Here is a 25984-nt window from a genome sequence, read left to right as displayed (position 1 = left end):
AAGCTTTTTTATATCTTGCTACTGAAGCAGGTTGTAGAAAATCATTTTACCTATCTGTGTAGTTAGTTGATGTTTCTTTAAAAATAGCAAAATGGCTGAAATTTAGCACAGACAGAAACACTTATGGTGTTTCATTTTACAAAGTAGGTACTTAATAAGTATGTAGTCTTTGATGAACAGTATTTACATACTGGTTGAATTTGAATTTTAGTTGTCTAAGTGATTCCTGGCTAAGTATGGGCCACTTGGGAAAACCCTATTTAAAAACCATGTCTTTGAATTGTAATTAATATCACCATAAATGTACAAAAATTATATAAAACTAATTATGTTTTCTACATATATATAATTAAAAACTCAAATCTAATATTCCACATATTTTAGGTAAAAATGTCTGAATGTTGTTGGCAATTAATGGAGCTGAAATTCCAGCTTTTCTACCTGGTTTATTGATTGGCTTCAATGAATGTTTCACAGCAAGTAAATTAACATAGCACCTGAGGCATAATTCTCTAGTGTATCATGGATACTGAGATCTTCCCATCCTCCTGTTTAACTCCTCCTGAGCACATTGCTAGTAGGTACATTTTAATTCAATCGAGATACGGACATTACCCATGACTTTAACGACAGGTCATTTACAGCAAACTCATGTTTCACTGCAGAGATGTCTCTTTAAGTGACATCTTATCAATAGCAATTCAATTAGTCAACCTTAAGACTATGAGATGGAGCTTACATTGTGTCACAAAGCACTCTTTCAATTTGCATTTGAAATGTCCTTATTAGTCTTATCCCCCCCCCCCCCAACAGAAGTACTGAAGTTTTCATTTCAGACCTGCCCTGTCTGTATTTTACTCCCTTTAGAGTGTTTATTTTCATAAACAGATATAACAGAAAAATATTTTTCCCTTTGTGAGCAATATAAACACAAACATATATGGCTTGATTAAAATCATCTCAAAAGCATTGATGTTGGCAAATAGAATGGAATATTGTGAAAAGCCATTTTTTACAGCCATAACATGAACAAAATAATTTCAAAGTAAAACACATAAGAACAATACGATACAGAGTTAGTGTATCATAAAATTGATTTTTTTTATTTTTTATCTAGTGGAAGTTTGGATTTTGGACAGTGCCATAATCATAATGGGCTGATGCACAAGCTTCCTCTTTTTCATCTTTTGACATCCAGTAGGATTAAAATTCTGTATGTCAGGCATTATGTTATAGATTAGAAACCTTATATGATATCATTAAAAAAATCTTTTGGAAAAGATGGCTAGATGAAAGAATTTCATATAAAGTCTAAATCTGAGAACAGAGGGATCAAGAATGTCCCACCTTTACAGGTTTTGTTGGAGAAAGATGAATGGAGTGGGATGGGGGAGTGAATGTAGCTGAGAAAGCATGGAGTAAACAACCGGAACGCTCTTTTACGACTGGTGTCCCAAGGAAGATTTAAGTCCAAATGCCTGAAGGCACCCCTTTGTCTATAATGAATTAACTTATCTCCTAGCATGGCTATGGTGCAATACTTAAGTACCACCATCAGAATTGATACAAGAGTCTTTCACATCACGCACTGTGTTCTGAAATTCAGATGAGGAGCCAGTTAGGAAAGGCTATTCGATTCTTGTTTGAGTTTAGTCTCCCATTGCTGATTTGATTGCAGGAGATTTTCTTTAATGCGCTAAAACTGCAAGTTATGATTGAGATCAAATAAGTGCCAGATATAATTTTGGGGTTTTAAGAAAAAAATTAAAAACCAGTATCTGTGTGTGAGCTCGCTTGAACTAAGTGATCAGTGCCATAAAGGGGCCTCTTACACTGTCTTGATACTTGAAAAGAAATTCTGCTTATTTTCAGTATCAGTTAAAAGGCATACATTCTAGCAAGTATACCAGTAAGGATACTCTTAACTGCAGGTTATAGAAGACCTGTATAAAATTAGCTTAACTGTGCCACATAAAATAAAAGACTGGAAGCAGGGCGACTCTAGGATGATTAATTTAGTGGCATTCATCACAGCATCATGAGTATAATATTCATCTTTTTCTGCTACCCTTAAAATAACAGTGGCTCTTTTGTGGCTGCATGGTGGCTGCATCACCTGCAGATATGAGTAAGAAGAGAGCTGCTTCTTCCAGCAGATCCTTTTCATTGCACTGGTGCACCATTCCTGCAAGCTCGCTAGTAGACTTACACGCAGATTTCATGGAAAGGCTTGGGCTGAGCACCAATAACTTGCCACTGGCCAGGAAAAACAGTCTACAATGATTATTTTAAGTTAATAATAATCTACCCCAGGGTATTGGAAAGGGAATCATTTTCCTGGAGTTTATGAGGTAATGATAACCAAAGCAATACTGGGTCCAGTTTGGGTTAGCAAAGAAGGGTGAGGACTGGCAGTGAAAGAGTTCTACCACTGTAGGAACACTCCAGGGGTTTGGAAAGGGCAGGTAATGCCAAGTATTTAAAGCCTAAGGAAGTGCATTACTTATCTACTGATGCATAAGAAATTACCCTAAACTTAGTGGTTTAATATACATTTGTTTGTCTCTTACCCTCTGGGTATTTGGACCTGGATTTTTGGTCCTCTGTTTCTTGTGTCCTTGAGGATGAAATCAAGGTATCTTCTGAGACTGGGTTCTCCTCTGAACTCTGAGCCTCCGAGGTAACTCATATAGTTGTTGGCAGGTATATTGGACTGAGGGCCTTGGGTTTCTTGGCTGTTGGCTGGAGGCTACCCTAAATGCCTTGCCATGTGAACCTCTCTAACGTGGCTGACTGCTCACCACGGATACAGCTAAGAAGGCAATAAAGAGTGTCTGCTCAAAAGACGTAAGTCCCAATCTTTTGTAACCTAGTCATGGACATGCTACCTCAACTTTGCTATATTTAGTTTATTGGAAGCAAGTTATTCAGGGGCCGGGAAATAGAAAAGACAATCATCACTGGGGGTCATTTTAGAGGCTGCCTAAAATGCTGTAGGTAGAAACAGGTAATAGTTTAGATATACAAAGACATAATAAATATACTTAAGGTAAAATGAGTTTTGGGTCTTTTGGTTGCCTATGATTCAGTCCATTAACTATGAAAATAAAATTTAAAAGTTTAAAAGGGTTTTTGATAGTTTTAATGTACTTTGCCATAACTAGATTCAAGAGATGAAATAAAAGAGGAGTTTTAAATACCATTATAAGCAGAAAGGCCCAGAATTAAGCCTTAGAAATAGTACCAATGCTAGTGACATGCTAAAAAAAAGAAATAGAGAACTGTGAAAGATGAATAGGCGTAGGACAATTATATTTTAAAACAATATTATTTATTGCTACAATTTGTTAGACTAAAGCATCACTAGAGACACCTTATGAAAACACACTCATTTTGATATATTAAAGGCAGTTAAATGCTTTATGTCTCTACTTCTGAGTGTGACTTAAATTATATTTCTCATACAAAAATTTAATTCTAAACTTAATACGGTTTATAATATATAAGGTTAAACTTAATATTTATCACTGAAAATAAATCTCATAGAAAAAATATTTAAATTAAAAAACTTTTTGTTTTAATTAAATTTCATATTCCAGAGAAGTTTTATTTTTCTTCTTGCTATGTAATTAGAATGAAATTATTGTTATTCATGTGATTTTGATGTAATATTACTGTCTTAGAGGCCAAAGTATCAAAATATCTAAAACAGTGGAGCTCAATATGACGAATGTAGTATCTAAATGTGAAACCCATAAAGGTTGAACTATATGAAGTACAGTATGTCCAATTCTCTTAAGTTGCAAAGACCTACTTTTAGAGGGTAGAGGGCTAATGCATTTACCTAATTGCATTTGCTAATATCTTAAGGATCTGGTCATTATCAAATGCATTTGATCTTCCTTCATATTGCCTGTAGAATATTGTCAGTTTATTTCTTATTCCAGGATTCTTTTTTTCTTTTATTGAAGTGAATCTGATTAAAACAGAATCTCAAGGGAACATCTACTCACATTTCAAATCTATCATATAATGCAGCAGAAATGTGGCCGAGTGGAGAGACTCTGCCTCAGGACAAAGAGTTAACATGGAAAATAAGTTCACCTTTGATCCCAAGGGAAAGAAAGATGCCTTCAGGTCATAAATAAGAGCATCCCCACAACACATTCCATCTGTTTAATCCTGCACATCCCAGCATTGCCCAGGGGCGGGTAGTGGGGGTTATGGAATTGGTGTAGATGGACTTTCTTATGAACAGAAAAATAATTATATTTTCCCCAAAATAGCTATGGTTGGTGGTTAAAAGTATTAATCATTACCCATTGAGTATCACTAGTTTTAAAAGTATATAAACTGCATATCAGTTACAGTGTTGAGAACAGTGCCTGTGGTCATTATAAACAGAGCTGCTGGCTCTTGTTTTCCAGACTCAGGGCATAGGTGACCTCTACTCGGCACAGATGCTAATCCAGACCCGAGTGCGGCCTATTCCTCTTCACATCTAGATGCTATTTTTTTTTTCAAGCACTGCAGTAACTATAAGCCATTGAAACACTGCTGTGACAAAGATAGTGGAAATGAAACAAAAAACATGATGGGCAGAGAGAAAATAAGGCCACACACACACACACACACACACACACACACACCCAGCTGCTGATTAAATTACTTCAATTTGCTTGTTAGTAAGGCTTCTGAAAGCAATAGGATGCTATCTCTGACCAGCTAAAGAATCGGGGCTTTCGCTGTGCAACAGGAGCTTTTTCTGAAGATGGGGATACACTGTAATTAACTTGAATGATGACCCACTCAGGGGTAACAAAATGTTGGCTAAGAGCAACAGTTGGCACTTAAACCATGATGTCTCCATTAATGCCTGTGCACCACAGGAGGAAATCACTAAGAAAAATTTGTTCAGTAAACTATTTTTGTGCAGAAGGCATCGTTGCTTTTAGCTCTGTTTTGTGGTCAACTGGGAATGAAATGTTTAATAAAACGATAGTACAGAAACTTGGAAATTGGGAAAGATAAGAGAATGAATTTAATTCTTTGACAGCAAAATTAGACTTCTAAAATGGCATGAGAAGTCACCTTATTTTGTAGCTTTCCTTTAGACACTTGAGTTTCTAATATATACAATAGACCAGCTAAATCTTTCACCTATAACTTTTAACAATTTAAATTAGTTTTCTAAAGATACCGTATTCTCTTGGTTCCTTGAAATAGGCTGCACTTTTACTTTAAAAATAAATGTTTCCTATATTTCAATATTCTAATGAACAACAAAAAATAAATTTTCTTTCTGGCCCATTGGTTTAAAAAATATCCTCTTCTGTAAAGATTATAAATTTGTAAGTGTTCAGTTTGAAAGGTTGTAGAAAGGACACTAGGATCACTGTGTACTTAAATCTTAAGCTAGCCTTACCTTGATAAATTTTTGTCAGCGGGAGATTCATTTCATTTTTTAAAAAAATATATCTTTATTGATTTCAGAGAGAGGAAAGGAGAGGGAGAGAGAAATAGAAACATCAATGATGAGAGAGCCATTGATGGGCTGCCTCCTGCACGCCCCCGACTGGGGATCGAGCCCGCAATTTGCACACGTGCCCTGCCTGGCAATCGAACCCTGATCGCCTGGATCTTAGGTCGACCCTCAACCGCTGAGCCACGCCCGGCCGGGCCATTTCATATTTTTGAACAATGGAAATTGATCCACATGGAAAGTATTGGTGGCTCATCTTGTTATTCTTTCCTGGGGCCCTGCCCTTGCCTTCATTGCCTTCACATGTGTTTTTAGGGTGATGCCGCTAATCAGATTCAGCGCTAAGGAACCAGGGTTGTCATCGTGCCTCTAAGCTATGTGGGGGGGAAAAGGTCAAACATGTGAGGGATGGTGATGAAGACACGGTATCACTTAATGTTTTCAGGAATATATTTTAGTAGAGTTTGAAAGTGGAGGTAGGGAAAAAGTAGACATATGCTAACCATATGGGTTTTTGTTATTAAGTTTGGTGACAATAATGCGCCAACCTAGGACTTTTGATATTTGCCTGGTTCAAAAATCAATATTTGAATTGCTAAATCAATTCAATATTCCTGCGCTTTTGAAGGAGGATTCATCGTAGGAGATTATGTTAATACACTGTACACCTTTTTGTTTTTTAAGTCATGTACAGTAGGCTCATAGTTTTCTTTAAAGTTTGGAACAATTATCCTACAGTAATCGTTTCCTTATTTAAAAAGCAATGCTGCTCAGCCAGGCGTGGCTCAGCAGTTGATCATCGACCTAGGATCCAGGAGATCACGGTTTGATTCCTGGTCAGGGCACATGCCCGGGTTGCGGGCTCGATCCCCAGTGGGGGGCATGCAGGAGGCAGCCAATCAGTGACTCTCATCATTGATGTTTCTCTCTCTCTCTCTCTCTCTCTTTCTCCCCCTTCCTCTCTCTGAAATCAATAAAGATATATTTAAAAAATAAAAAAAAATAAAAAGCAATGCTTATGTAACAAGTAAGAATAATCCGTTTCAAAAATGTGGCATCACTTGGGGTCCATAATCAAGCTTAGAATTCTGGAGAATCCATGAGCTTAGATAAGAGGCAAAAAGTCTCATCTTTATTTCTACAAAGTTTTAAATGAATTCAGCATTTCCTTAATTATTTATGTGAGCAATAAACCAGAATACTGTATGGTGGTATCTGCGACTTCAGCTTCAATGGAAATCTCAGATATCTCCAAAGAACATGATGGGTGTAACCGAAGTCTTGAATATATTTATGCTCATCGCCAATTTGAAATTACTGAGGTTATTAGATGCTCCATGATCTTATTACTCAACGCATTAAGGGAAACACATTTCTCCAGCTACGTATGGCTGTCTAATAAATCACTCAAGAATTCAGTAGCTTAAAACAATTTATCATCTCTCACACTTGAGTGTTTTGACTGGACTTAGTTTTTCCGGTGGGTGGCTCAGGAGGTCCCCGTCAGATGTGAGCTGGAACTGCGGTCATCTGAATGCTCTGCTGGACTGGATTCAAGTGAAACGACTGACAGCAGGCTGGTCCCTCATCTGGTGCTAACAGCCACAGCACCTGCACTTGTTTCTCTCTGCCCTACGGTGTCTCAGATCCAAGAGGCTCCTTGGTCCAGGACAGCAAGGTTGAAGATGCAAAGCTTCACATGACCAAACCTTGCGGTTTTCTGTCTGAAATCAATTCCCGATTCGACATGGGACAAGTCTACACAAGGGCATGAAGACTGGGAAGTCTGATTCACCGAGGGCCTTATTTGAAGAATAGTTACCGCAGTTTATATTAGTATAGCACAATTTAAAAATGTCTTGAAAACTGTATTTTTATGTTGCTTTTTTTTGCAATTTTATTTTTTAATATTATACATTTATTAACTTTAGTCTGAGAAGGGTCTCTAATCTTAACCCAGCTGCTAAAGGGACCTGTACTCTCCCTAAATAAACACCTTGCTGACTGGCTATTTTGAGAGAGGACTTGCCCATGCGACTGGCTACTTTGGTCAGCAAGGTGTTTAAAATTACTTAAATTAATGTAAGTGCAGACACGAATTATCTTGTGACCAGTCAGCATTGTCTGGAAACATGTGTTTACCCATGACCAGTCAGCAAGGTGTTTTATGAAGCCCTGGTTTAACAGAAATATCTTGTAAAAATGCAATGTTGTTTTCTTTCTGAAATAAACATTAGGAAAGTCATATTAAATCATTTTAGTAATTTTTAATAAGCCACAAGCATATACTTTTTAATATAAATTTATTATTGAGTATTTGATTTGTGTAAGGAATTTGGCAAATGTTAATTATTACGCTGAGCTTTTTTTTCTTTTGAAGAAAATGTACAGTTCTTAGCATTAGAATTAATTTTTTTCTCTCTGCATGAGTCCATGTGTTTTTTGTAATATTATATGAAAGCAGAATAACCTGAAAACTTCATATTCCCTTTATTACTTTGGCTGCCTGGAAAGTTAGAACCATATGTTATGATCAATTGCAGTGACCATCTGCACATTTACTCTGAATAATGCTTCTATTTTAACATTATATGCACAATATTTACATGTTTTATAGAAAATGTATTTCTTCAAAAAAGTTGTCTTAGTATAAGTGTTGCATTAATAAAATAAACTCAGTCTTTTGTCTTGACATTTATTTCATGACTAAATATTTTAGAAAAATATCTGATTCAGGGAGATCAAAATCATTTTAGTCTCTGTATGAATGGGACATGATTTAACTTAGTCCAAATAATTTTCATGGAAAAACATTTTATTAGTATGGACCTACATTACTGTTATTGAAATAGTAGACTGCTTAGGCATAATTGTGCATGTGTAGACATTCTCACTAAAAGGAATTAGAATTTTTCTACACTTAGTCATGTTGCCCCAAATAATTCATTTTAGACTAGTTCCTTAGACCTCCACTTAAACTCTTAAACCTGTAAATCATCTCTTTTTGATTTTTCTTGCCAAAAGCCATTCCAGAACTGCCATTGATTATAAATAATATCTTTATTTTCCACACAGATTCAGCAAGACACTATTATTTATGTTCACTGCAGTGACTATCAATATTCTTTCTCTTACAGATACTTTGTGTTTCAGCATTTCTTTTAATTCAACAAGTAACCAATACAAAATTAATGGATATATAGCTTACTAAATCTTTTAGATGAAATTAATTTTGAAGGCATGTTAACAGCAGCTTGGAGTTTTAGCCATAAATATAAAATTTCATTAGCTTCCTTCAAAAAATGCAACATTATTATTTATCTAAGAGGAACGGCATTTTTTTCCTGTACTGTTTATAAGAATATCTCTAAATTTTATTCTAACCTTTTTCAATATTAGGGAATATTTTATTGCTGTGGTTCTCTAATATAAGTGCTTTCAGGTTATTTAGCATCCTTAGCTTGTTCAACTTATTTTTTTCTCTTATTCCTTAGACACAGTGTGGAAGACACAAATAATTATGCAGTGGTTTATCACTGTGACCAACAGATGATTATAACACTGCAGTAGTATAATTAATGGAGAGAAAAAATTAGGAGCACATCCTATGATAGCTTGTTAGAACATTCTTTCTTGGACAGAGTTTGCGGTTAATTATCCCCTGGCGCACCTTAACACTCCCAATATCCAAGCTAAAGGCAGGAAATTATTTTTTGTGCTTCTATGAAAATTTTCTGCTGATAGATTTAGTTTATCTCAGGTCACAGAAGGAAAGAAAAATTCTACTTTTTCTCCAAAGTTTCTCTTATTTAACAGTGCTTAATATATCATAATGCTTGATACATTTTAGGAAGGGAAACAATGTTGGAAAATATTCTATTTCAATGCTAAAATTGTTTGTGTTGATAGAGACTTGTGACATTTCTCTACTTAATAGTAATTATATTATTGCCTTAAAAGAGGTCTGATCATTCTGGGTAATAAAATTTGAATGCGTTTAAGATGAAAGCAGTTTTCTGAATATTAGAATTTCTTTTTAGAAATAAATTGAAATTAGTAATAAAATAATGCTATTAAAAGACCTTTGGAAGCAGCTCGTTTGTTGTTGACAGTCTTCATCTCCCTTTTGTCTGCCTATCGCCCATTCCCTGCTACTCCTTGATATCTCCAGTTCTCCCCAATTTATTATTTTCTTTGTTCTGCTTCTTTCTGAAGTTCCACTTCATCTTTTCTAGGATACTGCTCCTTTAAGAATGAGTGGAACTACCTAAAAGTCAAAGGGCATTGAAACATAGCTCTGTTCTCCCTTCATTTCCATCCCACTTAACCCACAGAGCAAACATACAAAGACACATGCATACACTCACACACAAACACACCATCTAGTGTAATTATTTGGGGCTATTCTTTCTCTGAACTTTTGCAATAGAGTACTGATAATACCAGAAAAATTCGCATGCCTTCCTAATATATATGCATTATATAACATGTACACAATAGTAGTTGACAGAAAAGTTTGTAGTACATATAATATCTTTGCCACTGATGCCACCATTTCTTGAGTATACAAAGTCGTATAAAACATTTGGGAAATAAATAATATTTTCTCCAATTATTTTATAATTATCTTTTTGAAGGCATAAATTTTCATTTCAATGAGAGTTTGGAAGGGCAGTCAGTCAAACATGCATGCCCACTTAGTGCTTATTTTCTGCAATACAGTGGTACCTCGGTTTTCGAACGTCTCCGTTGACAAACATTTCAGTTTACACAGGTGGTAAACCCGGCAGTAAGTGCTTCGGTTTTCGAACACGCCTCGGAAGTCGAACATGCCCCGCGGCTTCCGCTGAGGGCAGATCCTGAGGCCCAGCTGTTGGCTGTGGATCCCTTGATTTTCGAATGTTTCATATTCGAACAGTCTTCTGGAACGGAGTACATTCGAAAACCCAGGTGCCACCGTGTGTTTTTCAAAGTCTACAAAAGGCTTTAAAGATTTTCATCAAAGAAAGAAAAATACCATATGATTTCACTTATATGTGGAATCTAAAGAAAAATAGAAATGAACAAACAAAACAGAAACAGACTCACAGATACAGAGAATGGGCTGATCGTTGCCAGAGGGGAGGGAGCCTGGAGGGGGCTGGGTGAAAAAAGTGAAGGGAGTGAGAAGTACAGAGTGGCAGTCACAAAGAGGTCCTGGGATATGAAGCACAGCACAGGGATATAGTCCGTAATACTGTAATAGCTCTGTATGGGGCCAGGTGGGTACTGCAGATATCAGGGGGGACACATTGTCAAGTATATGATTGTCTAACCACTACGTTGCACACCTAAAACTGATAGAAAATAATATGAAATGTAAACTGTAATTGAAAAAATTAAATGGACTAAAAAAAAAAGATTTTCAACTTAAGATGCATTTGTCTGGCATTTGACCGGCCTAACAGGAGCAGGTGGTATATCTTTTCAGTGCCTTGCAGAATACACGTATTACCAACACAAGTACATTCAAAGATGCCATCTGTAAAATCCCATTCTCCTATGAGAGAGCAAGAATAAAACAGGTAAGTTGTTTCAACTACCTGAGATCCTAACCCTCCAGGTGAAAGCTTTATTCAGAAGATTTCTTCAAAATAACTAACATTTAAAGTAAAAACAAAAAACAAAACCCACATACTTTCTAGAGGGAAATATTTGGAAGGACTCTACCACTGTTCCTTTGCAGATAAGAAGGAATCCAGATCACTAATTTGTTTTCCTTCAGGTCAGGCTTTTGTTATTAATCGTCACCATTTTTATAAATAGTTCTCTGCGTAATGAATTGATTAACTGTAAGCAGAATCCAATGTAAAGTTTCTATGATTAGGTATCCCATGTCTTTACTATCTTTCATCTCCTTGCCTCTCTGCTATTCTCTGAGTAATTTCTTCAGTTCCAACTTTCATTCATAAATTCTTATTTCATCTCTGAGTTGATATTTAAGCCATCTTTTTTTTTATTTCAAAAATTGTATTGTTATATTTTACAAATGTGTATTCTTTTGTAATATGCCTATTAATACCTGTCCCCAAATGTGCTTATTCTATCTCAGCTCCTTTGCTTGTGTTTTCATTAGCTCCTGACTTACTAGAGAATTATCTTACTCCTATGGGCTAGCAAAGCCAACCGAAGAGTTTTATGCAGAATCTAGTTATTATGGAGTTGGGGTATCTAGTAAAAGTAGATTACTGGCCCATTAATAGTTTACATTTTTTCAAATATATGTCTTTATTATATTAATGCCATTTTGATGTTAGTGTATATTGCTAACCTTGCTCCTGAAATATTAACAATTGTCTAATTAAAATTTTTTTTTCTTTGCAATCTATTCCCTCTCACATCCAAATGAAGGCTATTTGTCCACATGAAATCAGACACAAGGGATCCAAGGCCGTCTGTCACTACTTGAGCCAAATTAAGCAGAGAAAGTGTTGAATCATATGAGTGTTTATTCCATTATTGCTGCAAAATGGGAGAGCAGTGGGTCACCCTGGAAATTCTGCTCTGACCACCCCTCACCAGTTGGCTGACTATATATCAGTGAGGGAGAAGATAACTATATGCAGCTCTGAGCTGCAGGTGTAACAGCCCTGCCTTCAGGAGCTCAAAGGCTGATAACCGGGTGGCTAATCTTCCATGATGTTACAAACAACTTAGCCCGTTCTTGGGACCAAAGAATGGTCGGCGTTCCTGAGGCAAACTCCTGGAGTGGGTCAGGGTCCCGGCACAGCAACCAAAATCAAAGGGTCCTGTCCTTGGTCTGTTCTCAAAATTTATCTCTTTTCTGAGTAATGGACCCATTGGGGCATCTTATCTTTGTACAGCCTTGTTTCATCTTCCAGTTTCCCAAGGTCTGTAAGAAAACTTCTTATCTGTGGTTAGTAAGGTGAATGATTATTAAACATCTGTGGCTCTATTCTTATTACATGCTTCCCCCACTATCACACATACCTACTCAAATAATTATGTTTCTGCTGATTTCTCTATTCTAAACTCCAGTATATTTTTTAGAAGTTAATGCTTATATATTAAAGTATATTTGTATAAACTTTATATAAAAATTAGTCTTCAACAAATTTAAATTTTTTTCAGCTGTAATACAATGGGCTAGACTATTCTGGGGAAACAAGATTTCAGGAAATAGATTAGATTAAACACATATTGTCATGAGACAGTTCTTGAATATCAGTCACACATTAACTGTTGGTCTACACTGATCTACTGCACATTATTTAATTTTTATATGAAGTTATAACTTATCTATTTTGCACATTTTTGATTTCTTACTCTTTTATGTTAAAAAAGATTGTTCTCTGTGTGTGTGTTTCAATGTAAAGGTCCTTCATTAATTTCCCCATATATCTTTGGATTATTTATACAAATTACTAGAGTTTTGACTGGTCAAGTGGGATTTCAGCAATAAAAAATTATTTTAAAATATAAACATGATATAAAAGAGACATGATTTAATGCTATTGATAAAAGCCACCTTACTGATGGTAAGGAAAAGACTAAAGAAATTATGATTACAAGTGTCACCATACAAAAACAATAAAACTGTCCAAAATAAAAATATTTGCTGAAAACCACTGTCTGTTAAATTCTTTTATCAAAGCTCCACTTTGGACTAAGAATTTCACCAACACAAGAGAAATATTTTTGCTTTCTAATTGTAATGTACCTAATAAGTTTCTAGCATAACAGTAAATGGAATATCATTTTAAATGTTTCATTATTTTCATAATGGTACGGTGATATACAGGGAAATCTCAGTGTGGTCCAAAAAAACTCTTTAAAACAATCTTTAAAAATTGAAGAACTTGGCAAATTTGTCATCTAGTTTTATCATAAGGAAAGGCTTAAAGTAGTTTTCTTATTCAAAGATATCTTTTGTGTTTCATTTTGCTAAGCATTGGCATAAAACTCAGTTATCGAAGAAATATATTTTAGTTCCATGTTACCTCATAAAAGTAACCATGTAGATTTATGAAAATGGACCTTTTTCTAAGTAAAAATTGAGAGTTATCATATTATCAATATACATGCTAAACATACTGCTTGACTTTCTTATTTAATAAGTTGTTTAAAATTTTGATGATGGTAAAGTGGTTTTTTCTTAAATAATGTTTCATATTTTTCCAGGAGCACTATTTTTTTATACAAAATGTGGATAATTCTTAAAATTTTCTACCTTAGACATTAGTAAAAATTTTTTTATTAAATATAAGATTATTTTAAAAGTTTATCAAATACATATTGGACAAAAAATTGTATTTGAGGAGAGATCTATATTCTTAAGTACTTTAAAGGAATTAATTAAGATTTAATTAAAGACTAATGTATTTAATTCTAAACTATAGAGATGATTTATGATAGAAATTAAACTCTTGAGATATTTTAATGTTAGGACAACTATATGGAGTTCAGACTGCCTAGAATTTTACAATTGCCCTTTAAGACCTGATTTATTTCTGTTTTTTTTTATGCTAGATGATATCATTCCTAAGATCACATGCTTCCTAATTCATATGCAAAAGAATAGTACTTTACTTTGTCCCCAGGAAAAGTCATAACAGACACCCTAGTTGACCTGCCTTGGCCACACACCCAACATTGGAAAATTTATTGTGGTCAGAAGCCATGAATAGGCTCCTTCTCAAGAGTGGATTAAGCTGTTTGCAATCCACAGGGATTCCAAAATATATTTGAGCTCTTGATTAAAAACAAAAACAAAGGAATGGATGCTTGGAAGTAATTAGTAATTGGCTACTACGCCAGAGAGAATAGAAGCAGAAGTGTACATATGTAGCCTACTTGGTAACCTCTAGAAGAGCTCTGCCCAATAGAAATTTAAAATAAGCCATACAAGTAATTTAAAATTTTCTAGTAATCACATTAAAAAAGTTAAAAAAATGCACACATTATGTGAACATAATTTTAGTAGTATATTTAACATAATATATTCAAAATATTATTGCTCTAGGTCTTCAAATACTTTGTATATTTTACACTTACAGTACATCTCAGTTTGGACTAGGCATACTTCAAGTGCTCAGTGGCCACATGTGGCTGGTGGCTACCATAATAAGCAGTACATTTGTAAAGGCACTCGATATATCCAGGCTTGTTTTTGCATCTGTGAAGTAATAAAATTAGATTTACAGTAAGTTTCTCAAACCCAAAATAACAGTGACTGACAAAAGATAGAAATGTATTTCCCTCTTCTGTAAATGCCTGGACATAATTAGTTACATTTAGTAGGTTGACTCTGCTCTACAGACTTATCAGGAAGCCAGGCCACTTTTAGCTCAGAGTTAGGCAATCTTTATGGTGTGACCCTTGGCATCATTGTTTAAAATGTCAACATGTATGTTTTCAGCAGTAAGATAGGGAAAGGAAATCATAATAATGGCTGAAAAGCAAATAACTATATTTCAAAGAACGTACACAGAAGCTGCCACATAAACTTTTATGTATATCCTAATGGGCAGCACTTAGTTTCAGAAAATTAATCTTTACTGTAGTCATCCAGTTGGTTAGCTAAAAACTGTAAGTTCTCTAAGTATAAATGAAAGGGAGACATCTATTTGAATAAATAGCAACCTCTAACTTAGGCTTTCTCTGGGGGCCCAACCTATGGACTCAAGGTAACTGCAAGATTTGTATCCCTGGTAGATGTACCCTTGCAAAACACTGAGAGGAGCAAGATGCCTCAACAATATAATATGTTGTTTTTTCCAAAAAAAAAAAATCATTAAATAGAGGTCAATACCTCAATTTTATTTGGAATGTTACTTATGACATAAGTATTTATGCAATACAAGATTTTGAGGTACAAGAGAATTCTAGACTGCACATGAATCATGCTCTTTTGCTAAGTAGGTGACTCTTTATACTTGTACTGTGCTGTGTAGTCATACACCATGGAACCCCAGGGAATTTCCATATTATAATTTAGATTGTTTTTAAGCTTTAGGAAAAAAATAGTCATCAATTTATTAAAACTTTTCAAATTTGAGCCACTGGTATCCTTAAGTGCATTTGTTCATTAAATCTCTTTATTTTAGATTTGGTTATATCTCTTGCCCTACTCATAAGTGTCCACGTGCCATATAAATAAAAATAAATAGTAAGTAAATAAATGTCTTCTTAATAAGTCATCTTTTTAACTAGTGCCATCTAATATTCTTTCTTTGAAAAAGAATATGGTTAGGCATTATACATAGTACATAATCAATGTTATGAACTTGAAGATATGCTCCAAATATACAAACCTTTCCTAAACTTTCATTTTGTTATTAAATTTGCAAGTGCTTCCAGAGGTCAAAACAACCCCTATTTTGAGGCTTACAGGCATGCTCTGTATATCCTCAGCAGGTGTCCTGATTTCTTCCTTTGTGGTCCACTGTCAACTCTGGCCTTTCTGTGCTGACTTACCTTATAAATTATTAATGTGCTCACTACCTGACTAAACACTTCAGCTCCTCAAAAAATTTTGGTCATGCCAATATTGCTTTCTCTGTTAGTATAGGTCCCCTTTAGGAATTCTTTCAGATTGAATTAAGTAACTTTCCTAATGGTGGTTTAGCTACAAATCCACTTCTTTGTTAACTAAGTGGAATATAATTCAGGGGGGAAATGCAGACAAAATCCACAATTCACTCAGTAGGATTTTCTCAATAGCAGCATATTCTGGGAGAACTAAGCTGTATTAATAATCTAGAATTTACTTCTAATTACACATACTTTTATCTGTCAGATGTTTACTTATATGTGTTATATAAAGAAAAAAGCATATTAAAGGAGATGAATTTATCTGCCTTACCTATCCAACTATCTATGGTTGTTTATTTAACCAGTAATAAATCCGAATAAGTACATATAAATAGTATGAAATAAAAAATTATTTTTAACTTTATTGACTAATTATGGCTGATATTAAAATTGACATATGTGTTCTTCATTTTTTAGTATTATGAATAGTTTAAATAAGTTTTAAATAGTTGTATTCAGAATCTATATATTTAGAATATTGTTTTCTATTTAAGTTTGTGTCAAAGAATATCTTCGTGCCACTTCAGTTTTCAAAGTCCCCATATTTATCCCCACTCACTTGGCTCAGCAGTTGAGCATTGACCTAGGATCCAGGAGATCGTGCACATGCCTGGGTTGCAGGCTCCATCCCCAGTAGGGTGATTGCAGGAGGCAGCTCATTAGTTACTCTCTCATCATTGATGTTTCTATCTCTCCCTCCCTCTCTCTAAAATCAATAAAAATCATATTTAAAAACAAAACAAAGCAAGACCAAGTCCCCAGTATTTAGTTTGCTGCACAATATTCCATCAGAGAAAATAGTATGTATAATTGTTTCCTAATTGATTACATTCTAGTGGCTCCTAATTATTTTATACTTCATTTTTTCAAATACTTTGGATTATTTTGTTAAGATAGATATTTATCAATTAAATGGAATGAATTCATATTAAAGGTTGGTTTATGTCAACCAAGCTTTTCCCTCAAAATGTTGAAAATATTTGCAATGAGGCTTCCCTCTCAACATTAGGCATAACTATTTCCAAGTGTTAGAAATTAATCAATAAAATGTGCTTATTGTGCTCATTGTTAAGTAAATGTTTTTGTGTTTCTTATTAAAATTTTGTTTCTTGGTTATATTTCTTTTTTTTATAAATTTCACCATCTATAAGACTTACATTTTATTATTAATATATGAGCTCTTTCTATGTCATATCATGACATAAAATTTTACAAGTATTTCTCACACTCTATTTTGGCCTGGTTTTGTTCTTTTGAATTTGGTTTTTCATATTAAAGTTATTTAATTTTAAGCAATAATGTATTTTATATCCACTTTGTCGTTACTTACAGTGTACACCTCAAGATTTATTCCATCTAGATGAGCCAAAATACTTGAATAATTTCACCCTCCTTCAACTATCTTAACCATTTCAAAATAAAATCTAGTTCACTTGGTATTTTTGTTATTGTATGTTTGGAAGTGTATTTTTCTAAAATTGAATGATTCTGGAATTATTACTAAACTAAAAAACAGATGAATTCATCTATCTATCCCACCCTTTGTCATTTATCTATTCTTTTTTTTCTTAATAACTATTTTGAATGGCTATTCTAGGCTTTCTCATTATACAATGAGAATTTTATGTCATTTTGGACCATTCTTAATCACTCAGGTAGAAATGTCCCTAGTCTACCTACCTGCCCAACACCAGTTACCGCTGGTCGGGTAAGTCAGAATAAAGGAAACCCATGTGGACCATGCTGAGAGCTCTGGGCTTTAGTTTTTCCAGTCATTTACCTCTGCCTTCTCCTACGTCTAGGGTTTGTCATTAGTTTCCTTGGTTCTTTGCCTGAAGAAATGTATCATTTTTCAGACAGTGTATCTGTTTGTCATTTTTCATTCCTTAAGGAGGGATCAGAATAGTTTTCAGAAAAAGGGAAAACAACATTTGGTTGATTTTTCCCTGGAAGCTCTGGAGGGTGGTGATGACTCTATGTAATCTCAGTCTGAAGATGTCTCTGGCAATACAGCAGATGCCTCATCTTCACTGTCATCTCGAAGTGATAATAGCATATAAGGATGTAGACTTGGAAACAGAGACTAAATGAGGAGGCAGATTATCTAGGTGCCATTTTCTATTTTTGCCCCATTTTTGTAGTTCCATTTAGTTAAAAGTGTCTCAGATTTCAAGATACCATCTTTTATTCATTTGAATGAAATGATTAGAAAAAATAATATTAACATTTCAGTGACCACAAAAAGCACATTTCTGCTAATTTCTCATTTTCAGTCTACTAGTCAAGAAAGTAGGTAATGTCAGTTCTAACATACAAATATCTCCTCAAATGACACAACTGTGCTTTCTTTACAATTTTAAATAGGGGGGAAATATTCCAACTATATATACTTAAATATTACTGAAACTAAACTCTCCATAATAAAATTATTTACCCAAGAGTGTTTTAGATTATAAACACAATTACAACACAACATGTCATACTTTTTTTTTTTTTTTTTAATATCTTCACTCCAGAGCCTGTATTTAGGGGATATTTCAACATGCAATTTCTTGTTAATAGACTCCTAATACTCCCCTCCCCTGGTCACTTTAATGGTGTTCACTTCTAGGCTGCTGAAATTTTCTGCACATTCCATTCAAGAGAGATTTCTGTTCTAGGTTTTAAGAGTTTTGTGTTTGTTTTTGTTAATAAAATAAAAAAGAGAAAGCCACTGTTTCAAAGGGGTATATTACATTGGTATTCAATATTACACATGGGATTAGTATAATTAAATTGGAATTCAAAGTAAAGTTCTTATAATTTTGGATCAAAGAGAGCAAGGCAAAGCTGGAGTCCCACATACTCAATGGGCTTGTTTAACGCTGCATGGATTTGTTATGCAGTGTAAATAGTCTAAGCATTTTATTGGCCTTATTTTAAATATTTTTGCTTTTAATAAAAGAAGACAACATATACTATTTATCAGATGTTCATTTATTAACTTAATTGCTTCATATCTCAGAACATAACATAAATAGCTAGCATGTCTCAGATTCCATTTCCTTCCTCATGCCCCTGGAGATAATCAGTGTACTCACAGTTCCTATAGTTTAAAAAAAGTGTTTTTCTTCCCTTTGTATTAAAGTAATTGATTTTCTTCCAATAAGCATGGAATAGATCTAAGTATCCTATATTTTTGTATACATATTTTCAAAACATAAAATCCTAGAAGCAAGTTTACATGGTCAAAGTTTGTAAAATGTTTTAAGCCCCAAATCTTTATTACCAAATTGTTTTAAGGAAAAAGAAATGAAGTTACACTTCTAATTTTTTAACTCGAAACAGAATATTCATGATTATGTTTGTAAACATATGTTAATGTGAAGAAATGGTTCAGATGAACCACATGTTCTTACAAATACTACTGCTAACAGGTAAATGCATACAGTTTAAAATGACAGAACTGATACATTCCTAAGTGTGTATGACTAGTTACTAATCTCCCTTGAAACATTATTATTATGATAATATTTGACAGTAATTTCTACTTTTCCTTCTCTTTTAATTTTAAGTTAAATGTGAGCCATTTATTGTATTAGTTTGAAGCATTTGTTTCAGGCAGGAGGAGAACCATAGAAACAGAACAGAAAACATCTTGAAAGAGGCCAGAGTGGGTGGGAAACCTATTTTCAACCTATCATGAGACACATCACTGTGTCACTAATAAATCTCGTTTAAAAGTTCTTAAACTTTGTTAAGACATTCTAAAAATGTAGACATAACAAAGAAAGAGATGTGAATAGGTTACTTTGGTACTCTGTGGCTAATACATTATTTGTAAAACAATAAACAAATGCTGAATATAGATCTTGCTATCAAAATGTCTCACTGAGTCATTTTTATTGTAGTTAAATAGCTAGAGTGCATTTGTACAGTCTTCCATTAATCTGAAGACTTTTTCCCCTGATGACTTTGTGACTCTTAAAGAAAATATTCTTTGATGTTTGAATGATTACATAGACAATGTTTAAAGTACTCATTTCTGAGTCCAATTTAGGTCTCTACTTATTATTAGAACTTCTCTTTATTAAAGATGACACGTGAATTCCAAATTTTGCCATGTCTATACGTTTTAGGAGCAAAAACTGGTCTGAGTTTTGATGAAATATGGAATGGAATGTATGCACTCACTGCTTGCGACACAAATCCTGGAGGTAATGGACAAAAGATATTGTGAAACCTAATCTCAAGATGGCACAATTTACAGTCTTTTTTGTTTTCCTTGAGAGAGTGGATATGCAAGTGCAATTTTTCACCTTCGATATTGCTCACTGTCAAAAAGCAGATCTCTGTACTTGATGAAGAAGATGGTCTATATGCATACTGTAACGCATCTACTTTCAGAAGACCAACTTTCCTGTACTTTTCTTTTGGAATCCAGCTTCTGGAATAGTCCTATGGGGTCCTTCAATAGGTCAGTGCTTTCAAGGCCACTGTACTGCTCGCTGATCCACTAATCGCACCACTAGCCACTTTGCTGTCCATCTCTGCAGCCCCATTCCTTTCTTTTATCAAAACCATTCTCTAACTCTAGCCAAGTATCAAAACAAATCTGATCACTTTACTCATAGATTTTTAATTTCGTAAACTCTTTAATCCTTATATGTGGTGTTTTCACTCTCTTAGGATAAATAAGTATGGCCTTGTAGAGCCTATCACTTTGTACCCAACCCTCCAGCCTGGCCTCGGGACAATGTCTGCTTTGCAGTCTACACTCAACAAATCATAGCTCCTTTGATGTTTCCTAAACATGCCACCATCTCTCTCCCTCCTTTCCTGACCTATCTTCTGTCTCCCTCCCAATCTTATTTTTTTCTAGAGAATTCCTACTGTGTTTTTCTCAGTCACGAGATTTATAGTTTTATCCACCAGCAGGAGGTTTTTTCTCATGCTAGAAAAGCACCCTGTACTTCTATAAAAATTTAATGATGTATGTTTTCCAGACTGGGAGGCACCCTCCTTGAAGCCCAGATTCAAAACTGTTTTGCTCTCTCTGATCTACTCTGGGTAATGGCACCAGACAAAACACTAGGCACAAAAGTATTTTTCATGCATGAGCAATCAAATAAGCAAATGTTTGTAAGTTAATTTGTTTGAAAAAGAATTATCAGGTGCATAAAAAGCAACTTTAAAGATATTCCAGAATATAACAAGTTGAACCTTGCTACCTTTGAAATCATATTAATGCTGAGTTCTTGGCTAGAAATTAATTTTGTACTTGTTATTAAAAGGAAACTTGCAAACAGGCTTATCATGTAGATGAAACTAGTCAGAAACTAGTTAACAACCTAATTGTGAAAACAGTTTCCAAATACTTAAATTCACATTACCTACACAGTTGGTCTTAAAACTGAAAACAAGTTTGTTAATTTTTTGGTTTTATTAGTATTCAGAATCACATTTTTCTGCTTTTATCTGAAATAGTGATAGTACATTTTTCAATGCTTGAATTATACCTTACTGGAAAATAAATAGATCAATCTGCCCCACCTTACATACATATTCTATATGTAACTATATATTGTACATGAGTGCATATATTTTATTATTCTATTTTATAGTGGATATTATTTCACATTTTATCTGTTATTACCATGTATTTCTGTTTCTCTTGTCACTTTTGGAGAGTTAGGCTTTTGGGGGCCTGGAACACTCAGAGGATATGTAGTGACTTATAAAGGGGCAGAAGTGCTAGTATTGACCCTTCTGATATTCTCTTCTGTGGCTGTGAATACCCGACTTTAGGAATTCCACAGCTATGTAACTATATTTCTTTGGGTTAAGGATCATGTCACAAGTACAAAAATAATACAAAACACAGGGATTTATTCTCAAAGGATTTGGGGATTCATGTACATGGATTTAAATCTTGTATGTAGCTCTTACTACATCTGTTAAAGCCACAGTTTTTATACTTCAAAGATGTTTACAGTAATGCTCATCTTGCAACAGACTATGAGAATAGGAAATTATATATAAAAAGTAAAAGTTTCCTTAGTTTTCATTCCTTTATCTTGTGCTGGATATATTTGGGATTCAATAGAAGAAATAAACACATGTCAAAGACGTAGCACCTGAGACCTTTACAATTTGGCAGATATATATTAAATGACTAAAGGAGTAAGTGTAGAGACATTGAGATAAAAAGTGCGATGTGGCTGGAAGTCAAGATAATGGCACTAGGTAACTGTGGGATTACAGGTATATGCTGAGTGGAAAAGGTATATTTGTATTCATTCCGTTGACACTGATAAATCACCACAAATTAGGGACTCAAAACAATGCCCATTTATTATCTTAGCATTCTATATTCCATAGGTCAGAAACCTGACACAGCCTCACTAGGTTAAGATCCTGGTGTTAACTGGGCACCGTGTTCCAGCCTGCAAGCTGTAGGGGAGGATCTGTTCCTTGACATTTCTTGTTTCTAGCTGCCAGTTCTTCCACCTTTAAGGCCAGCCGCAGCAGGCTGAGTGCTTTTCACACTGCCATCTCTAGGTCTCTCCTTTGTCATCACATCTCCCTCTCTGACTTTAGCTTGGAAAGTTTCTCTGCTTTTGTGGATTTATACAGTGAGATTAGGTTCGCTTGGATAATTCAGGAAAATCTCTCCATCTCAAAGTCTTTAACCTTAATTGCATCTGCAAAGTCCCCTTTTCTGTATAACATAGCATATTAACAGGTTCTATGGATTCTGATCCAGACATCTTTGGGAACGTTATTTATTATTCTTTCCACCATTAGGGGCTTTGTAAAAGTATTTGGGAAAGATCAAAACAAACGGATAGTGTTATAATCTTGCCAGAATCCAAATAAAAACATTGATTAATAGTAAATGATGTTTATTATTTAAGTCATTTTGTTTGCCAGGAAACTCATTAAGCAATTACTTCTTTGCTCTTTCTACAACTGAAGAAAGGAAACAATTATTTAATAATTCAGAACTATTTTAAATTGATATAGAATGTTCTATTTAAGTTTGGAATTTCATTTAAAAATATTTTTTCCTAAAATTTGTTATTACAATCTAGCAGTTGTGTCACCAAGTTGTGTTAAAACAAGAAACACATGAACCTTGATTTCATAACTTCATAAATATAAGGGCAATGCTACATTTGGAGAAAAAATGTTAACATATTGTTTTATAATGAATTGGAGGTAGAATTGTAGGAGGAAGTGTTGAGATACTTTTCTGGAATAACTATTCAACTCATTGTATTCTCTCCTGCTTCATATCTTTTTTCCTTTTAGTTGATTAGCTATTGTTGTTGCAGTTGACTCTGCTTTGTCTCATTTGTCTCATAGGGGAAAATGGCAATTAGTGTCTACTGTGATCATACATTGGACCATATATCTCACTTAATTCTCATAGCAAATTCATGAAACAAAATTCCTTTTAATTTTTATTTTTAAATTAGAGTTGACATAAAATATTATATTATTTCAAGTGTATAAGCTTGTGATTAGACATTTTTATAACTTATGAAGTGATCATCCTGATAAATCTCATACCCATCTGACACCACATATAGTTATTACAATATCATTTACTCTATTCCCTATGCTGTAATTTACATCCCCATGACTATTCTGTAACTATCAATCTTTACTTCTTAATCTATTCACCTTTTTGGGGGGTGATGAACTTCTTTAGCTTTTTTTTTAATCTGGGAAGCTCTTTCTCTGTCTTTTGATTCTAAATGTTAGTTTTTCTGTGTAGAATAATCTTTGTTGTAGGTCCTTGCTTTTCACCACTTTGAATATTTTTTGCCAATCCCTTCTGGCCTGCAAAGTTTCTGTTGAAAAATTGGGTGACAGTCTTATGGGAGCTCCCTTGTAGGTAACCTGTGGCTTTTCTCTTGCTACTTTTAAGTTTCTTTGTTTGTCTTTAATCTTTGATATTTTAATTATGATACGTCTTGGTGTGGGCCTCTTTGAGTTTATCTTGTTTGGAACTCTCTGTGCTTCCTGGACTTTTATGTTTATTTCCTTCATCAGGATAGGGAAGTTTTCCGTTATTATTTTTTTAAAAATAGATTTCAATTTATTGCTCTCTCTCATGATGATAATGTTGGTATGCTTGAAGCTGTCTCATAGGCTCCTTGCACTGTTCTCATTTGTTTTTTAGATTCTTTTTTTTTTTTCTTTTTGCTATTCTGATTGGATGTTTTCTGCTTCTGTATTTTTCCAAATTACTGAATTGCTCTGCTTCATCTACTCTACCGTTGATTCCCTGTAATGTATTTTTTATTTCAGTTATTGTACTCTTAATTTCTGACTTGTTCTCTTTTACTGTTTCTATGTCCTTTTTTATGCTGTTAAAATTTCCACTAAGTTCCTCAAGCATCTTTATAATCATAGTTTTGAACTCTGTTTAACTTGATTTCATGTGGTTCTGAATGATGGTTGTTTTGTACTTTAGTTGTAATTTTTATGTGGTTCTGAGTACCACTTTTATTGGAAATCATATGCAGTAATTCATGTTTTATTTTAGGCAGCGACTGCCATTTTTCAAAGGTTATGCTTTTTAACTTTTTCTAATTCCAGAAAGCATATGCATTATGTCAGTTTTTGAGCTAAATTTTTTAATGATTAATCTATGAGAATGATAGTGTTCTTGATAAAGTAAAGATTTGTTTTCATGATTTTGAATGATATCATTTGTCTCTTCCATTGTCTATGAAAAACACTCTGACCCAAAAGATTTCTCATATGTATTTAAAAGAGTCCAGAGGAAGCTTGGAAGAAATCTACTGAATCTCCAATCTTCCATGTCTCCTTTGAATGGGGTTTAAGTTCTACACATGCACTTTTCCTTGCTCTCCAACCTGGGCACTACTATTTGCCATGAGACCGGTATAATTAATCTGATTATATCCTTTATGTTCTTAATGCCAATTAGCGCCCAGATTCCAGCCTCTCTATTTTTCACTTTGTAAGTGCCATATGACTTCTTATTTTCTTATTTTACTCCTATCTCCCACAAATTTTCAACTTCTGGATTATTTTTAAGGTGGCCTCTGACATTTTTTTCTCCATTGTCAACAATATTCTCTATATAATCAACTTCTTCTCAAAAAGATCATTCTACTTTCTAGTTGTAATTGAAAGGTGGAGCCCGGCCGGGCGTGGCTCAGCGGTTGAGCATCGACCTAGGATCCAGGCGATTGGGGTTCGCGATTCCCGGTCAGGACACATGCCCAGGTTATGGGCTTGATCAATGACTCTCTCATCATTGATGTTTCTATCTCTCTCTCTCCCTCTCCTTTCCTCTCTCTGAAATTAATAAAGATATATTAAAAAAAAAAAAAAAAAAAGAAAGGTGGACATTCTCTGGCCTGATTTCAATGGGCTTTATTTTCAGGCCTACATATCTCACATCAATGAGCTTGGAATTGGAGTAGGAGTCCTTTTTGCTGCTGTTTGGCATTTTAAAAGCCATTTCTATCCATATTCATACCACCAACCACTCCTTTATCCATCAATCCTCCTTGTTTCTTGAAGATTTTAGCAACCTCTTACTGTCAGTGTTTCTTGTATTGCCCCATTTCTATCCTTACTGATTTCAGTATCCACATAAGTAAGAGATTCTTTTAATACAATGTTCAATTTCATGAACCCATATCCTCCAAAGATCAAGCCTGTACAGCACCCAACCACTATGCCCCCATTATTACCAATGACTAATTCAGTAGTTTCAATGTCAAGCATCTTCCTATCTGGCCACCATTTCTTCCATTTCCATCTCATTTTCTCTGTTACCTCAACACCATAAATTATTTGACCCCCCACTCCAGGTACCTCATAATCTTTCTTTTTAAATTTTTCACCCTCCTCATACTTATGCATTTCTTCCCTCTTTACCTA

The sequence above is a fragment of the Miniopterus natalensis genome, chromosome 6 (assembly GCF_054644295.1).
Source record: "Miniopterus natalensis isolate mMinNat1 chromosome 6, mMinNat1.hap1, whole genome shotgun sequence".
Lineage (NCBI taxonomy): Eukaryota > Metazoa > Chordata > Mammalia > Chiroptera > Miniopteridae > Miniopterus > Miniopterus natalensis.
This window is presented reverse-complemented; position numbering follows the sequence as displayed.